General features: G+C 39.8%; 1 pseudogene; it reads left to right on the forward strand.

The window, feature by feature from the left end:
- The first annotated feature begins 366 nt into the window (after window positions 1-366).
- Window positions 367-3,088, forward strand: LOC138164611 (RNA-binding protein Raly pseudogene; annotated as a pseudogene).
- The last annotated feature ends 4,996 nt before the right edge of the window (window positions 3,089-8,084 follow it).

An 8,084-nucleotide genomic window follows, 5' to 3' on the forward strand; every position in this document is an offset into this window, starting at 1 on the left:
CAGCTTCATTGATTTTACTCATATTTTTAATATATTTTATATATTTTACTTACAGTCAAAGTTATCATCATCTAATTTTAAGAGAAAAATCCCCTAGTTATGGGGCACAAAGTAAATTCAAATGCCAATTTCAGAAAAAGGTTTCCTTTCCATTTCCTAACTACAAAGTAAATAGGTCTTCATTAGAGAAAACTCCTTCCTTGAGTCAAAATTTCTCCCCGTGTCTTCCCATGACCCCTCAGCTTATTTAGAGTTGCTTGGCCAGTACTTATGCCAAGGGTGATAGCTTTTCACAAATCTGCCTGCTGAATTGAAGCCAGAATGAGGGTAGAGAGAGACCCCAGTTCCTTGAGATGTTTAACTACTATGTTCCGTACCACCACAGTCTCTGAGAGGATAATTGACTTTCCTTGGAAGGGCCTCAATCTCCACAGGTTTGTTTTTCTCTCTTTTTTTTTCCATCTCTTCTTCCAGACTCACACATGGATTTATCTCCTCTCTGTGTACTACTCAGATGTTTCTGTGGTGGGGAACAAGCAGATCAATACACTCCACTGTCTTAGTAGGTGTGTCAAACAGCTGCAGAATATCTGTTTTGTCTGTTAGACTCTGTGGTCCTATCATCCTGCCTCCATCCTAGGACATGTTACAGTAGCTGTTTACCTGCCCTCAGCATATAGTCTAAATCTATTTTTTTAAAGACTCATGAGTACTTGATACTAGGGTTCATAGCAGCAGTATCATTGGGTCTCTTGCTAGAGTGACAGCTACAGTGTGGAGAGCACTGGATATGGAGTCAGAAAACCTGAATGCAAATCCAGTCTTTGCCATTTAACTACCTTATGTGACCTTAGGCAAAACTATTCTGGCCTTAATTTCTTCATCTGTAAAATTAAGGGGTTGAACTAGATGATCTCCTTGACCTAGTACTTCCGGAACTTGGCTATAATGTTCCTTGAAGTTTTCATTTTGGTGTCTCTTTCTGGGTGTGATCAGTAGATTCTTTCATTATCTGTTTTGCCCTCTGGTTCCAGGACATCAGGGCAGTTTTCTTTAACAATTTCTTGTAGTATGATGTTCTGGTCCTTCTTTTGATTATGGCTTTCAGATAGTTCAATGTTTCTTAAATTATTTCTACTGGATCTATGATCTAGACAATCTCTTCCAATATTATGCTTCTCTAGTCATGGTGGCCATGTTATTGAAGTAGACACTTCCATGGTCCTTTTATCAGTTCACTTACTAAAAGCCCATTGTGGTCAAAGCAGAGTGGGAGAGTAGACAAAGGCAAGCCTTGGAGTAAGAAAACTTGAGGCTCCAGTCCTGCCCCATCCATACTCATTGTGTGGCTGTGAGTGAGTCACTTCAACTCTACATTTCTTCCAAGTCTGTCGTTTACAGAAAAAATGCTGATCTGTGTTGATGGAGTTTCCACACTGGAGTTCTTGATACAGATGAAATCCAGATTGGACTCTCAAAATTGTCTTAGGCCTAGGCACTGGGGATGCAAATGTAGCAAGATTAATCATGGGAATGAAAGAGTTATGTTTTGTAATGACACAGCAATCCCTTAATGGTGCCATGACTGTGGGGTTATTTCAAAGATGACTGGCCACTGAGGCAGGAAGAGCCCTTATACAGACAGGAGGCCACGAGAAGAGGAAGACAAAGGCTCCTCATTCCCGTCTCTTTCTCTTCCCTTCTTTTTGAGTGTGCCACTTGGGACTCAGGCATCTTCTCTCTTGGACTTCAATGAGAGAGGAAAGGAGAAACTTCTCTTTTTCCCCCTCCTCCCTCCTGCTCCTGTAATAGCCATTGCAGCTATGAGCACAAGGCAGCAAGACTATATACACTTGCCTGGGGAAACCCTAGATTGGACTTCGAGTCACTCTTCTTCTTTGTGTTTCTTTCCTTGAGACCAAATCACCAAAGATGATCCTGAGAGATGGCCATTCCTATCCTTGGTGACTATCTTCAAGAAGTTCAAGAAGTCAAGAGTTCCTGAGTCGCTGCTTGCTACTCAACATAAAGTACATTCTGCAGTTACACCATTTTTCAGAAAAGAAGCAGGACAAACTGGCCTCCGCCTCGTTTCTTGGAAACTTTTTTTGGTCCTGACCTTTCCTTGCTGGATTGTCACTGTGTCTCTGAAAGTGCCCACGAGCAACATCACCAACAAGAATGACCCCAAGTCCCTCAACTCTTGGGTCTTCATTGGGAACTTAAATACAGCCACGGTGAAGAAGGCAGACCATCTTCTCCCAGTAAGGTCATGAGGCCGGCTGCTCTGTGCACAGGGCTGTACCTTCTCCCAGAATGCTAGCGAGGCTCTGCCCCTGTCGCTGTGCTGGGTGAGAACGGGCAAGTGCTGGACAGGCATCAACACGGCTGGAGAACCTAAACCCAACGGACCAGAAGGGCTCAAGAGAGCAGCTTCTGCCTCCTATGGGGGCCACGACTGTGACTCTGATTACTGCAGGGAAGGCCTGTATGACAGGGTTTTCGAGGCCCGGGGCTGGCTATCTCCAGTCCCCAGGGTGGTTCCTGTGAAGTGCCATGGGTCACCATCCCTCTTGTCCGTTGCATCAGAGCAACTCTGCTTGTCAGACTTGCTGCACCACGTCCAGCAGCTCATCAAAGCTGAAGCTGAAATGTTCTGAGCTGCAGACCATCAAGACAGAACTTACCCAGATCAAGTACAACATTGAGGCCCTGCTGGGAGGCTGGACCAGATCTAGAAGGAGCAGAGGCCTGGCACAGATGGCAAGAAGAAGAACAACAGCAAGAAAAGTGAAGCCACTCAGGACGACACGGGCTTCATAGGCAGAGACACCCTTGGAAGAGCTGTTGCCTGGGGACGACGGCGATGAGGCACCGGCACAGGATGACTTTGGAGAGTTGGACAACAGCTGATACACAGAGCTGGATGAATTGACTTTACAGTAAATGGCCTGAAATGATGTCCAGGACCTCTTAAACCACCAAGAATGCCCCTTTTCTTTCCCAAGACATTAACCCTCCCCAACCATTACCCATCCTTCCCTAGGCAACCCAGGATTCTTTCCCCAAGGATGAAATGTCCTCAGCCTCTTGCATCCAACTAAAGAAGCATTAAATTGTATTAGGAAAAGCTCATAAATCTCATCTTAAAGCTGATGGAGAGATTTTTTTGCCCCCTCTATCTCTGGCCTACTAGACAGGAAGGGATCATAGATTCAGAGCATTTTATATGAGAAAACTGAAGCCTAGAGGGGATAGGTCACACAATAAATGTCTCAAGCAAGATTTGACCCCAGCTCTTCCTGTATCCAAGCTGTTTTGTCCTGTTTCAGCTCCATCCACTGCCTCATCCCTAATAATGTCAATGCTCCTTCCCCAATGCTCAGCTGTGCCACTAGGTCACCATTATTATTATTAATAAATAATTGCTATTGTTTATAAAAAAAAAAGCAGGCAAACTGCCAAAAGGATGCTACAGCTGAAAGAAAGTAAGAATGCCCAAGCCAAACCTGAATTAACTGGAGATCCAATTTTATGAGCTAGTCAGAGGGACTGTTCAGCTGTTCAACAAAGTGCCTTTACCTTTTGGGAGAGTATAATAGGTATATATCACTTGGTAATCCCATTAGGGCTCATGGGTTGAATTATCATTTCTATACAGATAATTTCCAGATACACACACACACACACACACATATATATACACATACATATACAATATATATATATATGTGCACATATATACATACAAATATGTTGAGTTTGAGATATCTACAGGACATCCAGATCAAGATGCAAAAATAATAATAGTAATGTGACTGTATCTCAGGAGAGAGACTAGGGCTAAATACACACGCATATACATATAGCCCTGTGTATATATAAATACATATGTATGTGTATGCACACAACCACACAAACATGCACACACACATGTATATAATGTATGCACATGTGTGTATTTATGCACACATGTCATATGTATACACACAGAGGGCTGGATATACTCAGGATATGTATGTGTGTGAGTGTGTGTGTGTGTGTGTGTGTGTGTGTGTGTATCCAGCCCTACTCTCTCTCCTATTATTTTTTTGACATCTTGATCTGGATGTCCTGTAGATATCTCAAACTGAACATTGTCAAAACATAAGTAGTATTGTCTTTCCCTTCAATTCCATTCCTCTTTCCAAAATTCCTCATTACACTCTGGGGAGTACAAGGTGTCATCTGAGACTCCTCAATCTCACTCATCCCAAGTGCAATTCAGTGCCAAATCTTGTTACTTGTACCTCCAGAATATCTCATATACATCCCCTTTCTCTTGACTCACATAACCACAACCTTAGTTGGAGCCCTTATCACCTCTCACTTGCTATATTGAAATAGCTTTCCATCAGTCTACCAGTCTCAAATCACTCCCTACTTTAATCCAACCTTTATTCACATGCCAATAATATTTGTTAAAAGGTAAGTCCTGCTTTATATTCATTAGGACTATTGATCTACAGTTTTCTTTTTCTATTTTCGCTCTCTCTAAAGACTATATTAGTATCACAAAAGGAACTTGGTAGGATCACTTCTTTTCTTATTTAGCAAATTGTGTGATATTGAAATTAATTTTTCTTTGAATAGTTAATGGAATTAATTTGTAAATATATGGTCCCAAGATCTTTTTTCCTTTGTAAGTTCAATTTATGATTTGTTCAATTTTTTAATTTAGGTTATTTAAATTCTCTATTTTTCTTCAGTTTATTTGGGCATTTTATGTTTTAAAAATAGTAATCCATTTGAGTTATTGGTTTTGTTTATGCATATAGTTTCTAGTAATTTCCTTTTTTTACTTCCTTTTTATATGAATTTTCTTTTTATTGTATATAATTTAGTTTTCCTCTTTCTTTTTAGCAATTAAATTAACCAGTAATTTATCTGTTTTATTTGTTTTCTCAAAAACAGTCTAGTTTTATTTAGTAATTCAATTTTTGCTCTCAATATTGTTAAGGCTTGTGATTTTCAGAATGTCTATTTTGGTCTTTGATTGAGGTATTTTAATTTGTTTAAATTGCATGCCCAAATTCATTGAGCTGTTCTACCTCTTTTGTTTAGAGATAGATATAAAATATTCTCTAAGGACTGCTTTGGCTACATCCCCCAGATTTGGTGTGTTGTCTCATTGTTGTCATTAACTTTAATTAAATTATCTATTGCTTCTATGATTTGTTCTTTGACCTACTAGTTCTTGAAGATAAAGTTATGTCTCTAATTACTTTTAATCCTTTCTTCAATGACCTTGTATTAAAGATAGTCTTTATTATATTGTGGTATGCTTAATATATAGTTTTTCTTTTTTCTTCTTTTGCTTTTTGGAGGGGGAAGGTAGGGCAATTGGGGTTGAGTGACTTGCCCAAGGCCACATGGCTAGTTTTTGTGTTAAGTGTCTGAGGCCGGATTTGAACTCAGGTCCTTCTGACTCCAGGGCCGGTGCTCTATTCACTGCACCACCTAGCCTCCCCAATATACAGTTTTTCTTTATTTGTTTTGATGTTTTTGTGTTCTTAATATCTGGTCAATTTTTTTTTAAAGATACCAGACTTTTATGAGCAGTATATATTCGTATATATTTTCATACAGTAATCACCAGAGAGCTATACTATCTAACTTTTCTAAAATTTTAATTCTTGTTTATTTTTTGTTAGTTTTATCTAAATCTGAAAAGGGTACATTGAAGATCATCACGATTATAATTTGATTGTCTATTTCTCCCTGTAACTCATTTAGCTTCTTTTTAAGCATTTAGATGCTTTGCCATTTGGTGCTTATGTATTAAATATTAATGTTAAGTAATTGTGTATGGTACCTTTTAGTAAAATGTGGTTTACCTGTTTATCTCTTTAATCAAGTCAATTTTTGCTTTTGCTTTTTCTAACATTATGATTTCTATTCTTGTTTTTTTTAAGTTCACCTGAAACATAATAGATTTTTCTTCAGTCCTTTATTTTAATTCCCTCAATCCTTGTTTCAAGTGTGTTTCTTATAAACAACATATTATTGGATTGTATCATCTTCCATTTTGTGAGTTCATACCATTCATATTTAGTTATGATTGTTAATTGTATTTTTCCTCTTGTCCTATTGTCTTCTACCTTTTCCTCTCTTTATTCCCCATGCCCTCTTTTAAGAAAAAAAGGTGGTAAAAGAGGAGTATGCTTAAAAACACTCAAAGAGAGAGAGTTTAAGGGTCAACTAATGTCAGAGTATCTCAAAGGCATTTGTTGTCCTTTCATTTTAGGTATTAGTGGACTTATGTAAATTTATTTCTGCTTTATTTGGATCCATATAATAAACACAATATTGATCTTTTCTTCACCCACTTGATATGTATGTCTATTTTTTTTGTATTATTGTATCTCTTTCTGTTTCTGTTTCTCATTCTATTTCTCTCCTTCCCAGTCATAAATGACCTCCTGCAAGCCTTTTCAAGTGTTTCTAATGCATGTATCATGCACTTGTGTAGTTATTTCTGTTTGTGCCTTATCACCTAATAGACTTTAAGTTCCATCTTAATAAGGATGGTATCTTAATCTAAACCAGTGGTGGGGAACCTGCAACCTCGAAGTCACATGTAGCCCTCTAGATCCTCAAGTTTGACGCTTTGACTGAATCCAAACTTCACACAACAAATCCCCCCAATAAAAGGATTCATTCTGTAAAACTTGGACTCAGTCAAAAGACTGTACCCAAGGACCTAGAAGGCCACATGTGGCCTCAGGGCCACAGGTTCCTCACCCCTGATCCAAACTTTTTATCTACTTGGAGATCTAGCTAAGAGCTTTAAATACAGTAGATAGTCTGATAAATGTTGAATGGACAGACAAGTCTTCCCTTGAATTTTCTTTTTAATGTGTCTCTCTTGCTTATATCCCTTTTGGTCTTTGAGTTGCTCTGCTTTCCTATCTCTTTAAATTTCTTTTCTATCCTATGAAGTGATTCTAGAAAGCAATTTTAGTATCTGGGTAATTCAGTTGAGGGGGCTATGGTGGAAAACCTTCCTGGGACACCACAAGACCACGGACATTCTCCTCTGGGGTGCAGCTGCCAGAGAAGAACTCTGCCACAAGGTAGTTTCCCTTTGTAATAATTCTTACCAACTCAGTGCTAAGTTCAGTTGTTCCTATTCTGCTGATGGAATGCAAATTATGTCAGAACCTTCTAAATGTTGGCACCTTGGGGAAAAGATCCATTTACGCAGCCTTAGTCATGACTCGACCCTAAAGGCTGCTTGGCTAGCCCCTACCCTGGGTGGGGGCCTCTGTATTGCAGAATGAAGGTCAGAACTATATCTCCTTTATGGTCAAATTGACTAACTCTAGAATGGCACCAGCCCCTGTGCCTCTTTCCCTCCAGTTCTATCCTTTAATTGCCTTTGCAAGCACCTCCTTGATGCATGTGGGACTCAGGCAGAGGGGTGGAGTAACCGTTAGAACCACTTTCCTGGATACAAAAGCTTCTTTCTCCCCCTTCAAGATGAGGTTTCCAGGCAGGTTATTTTTATAGCCAGGCTCCAGCAGGATCCTTTAGAGAAAATAAACAAAGCTATATACAACAGTTCTTCACACACACACCCCATCCTTCCCTGGAGAGGGGCCCAGCCTGGCTGAGCCGACATAGGGGCGCCCACAACCCCAGAGGGTCTGTTGAGTCCTGAAGAAGCTTACGTGGGCCCCACAGCCTCCCAAAATGGCAAGGGAGGAAAAAGTGGCTGAAGAAAATGAATTCCTGATAATTCCAGCCTGAGTCTGACTGCACCTGCATGGTAGGATCCTTGGGGCTTTGGCGACATAAGGGTTTGGACCCCAGGTCCAAATTAGGTACTGAGGTCCAAATTCTTGGAACCAGAAGTCGAGTGTGATGATGCAGACAAGAAGGAAGGTAGAGAAAGTGTAAAAGGTAGAAAAGGGAATCAGTGGTTAGGCTGTGAAGACTACCCACCTTCCTGCCTTAAAAAAAAAATACATAGAATATTCAAGTGGTAAAACCTAGAAGAAGAGATGATGTTAGCACAGTAATACCTTGATGGATAGGTTTGT

The sequence above is a fragment of the Petaurus breviceps genome, unplaced genomic scaffold (genome assembly GCF_028583685.1).
Source record: "Petaurus breviceps papuanus isolate PSGF00001 unplaced genomic scaffold, PetGlider_PUasm1.0 191, whole genome shotgun sequence".
Classification (NCBI taxonomy): Eukaryota; Metazoa; Chordata; class Mammalia; order Diprotodontia; family Petauridae; genus Petaurus; species Petaurus breviceps.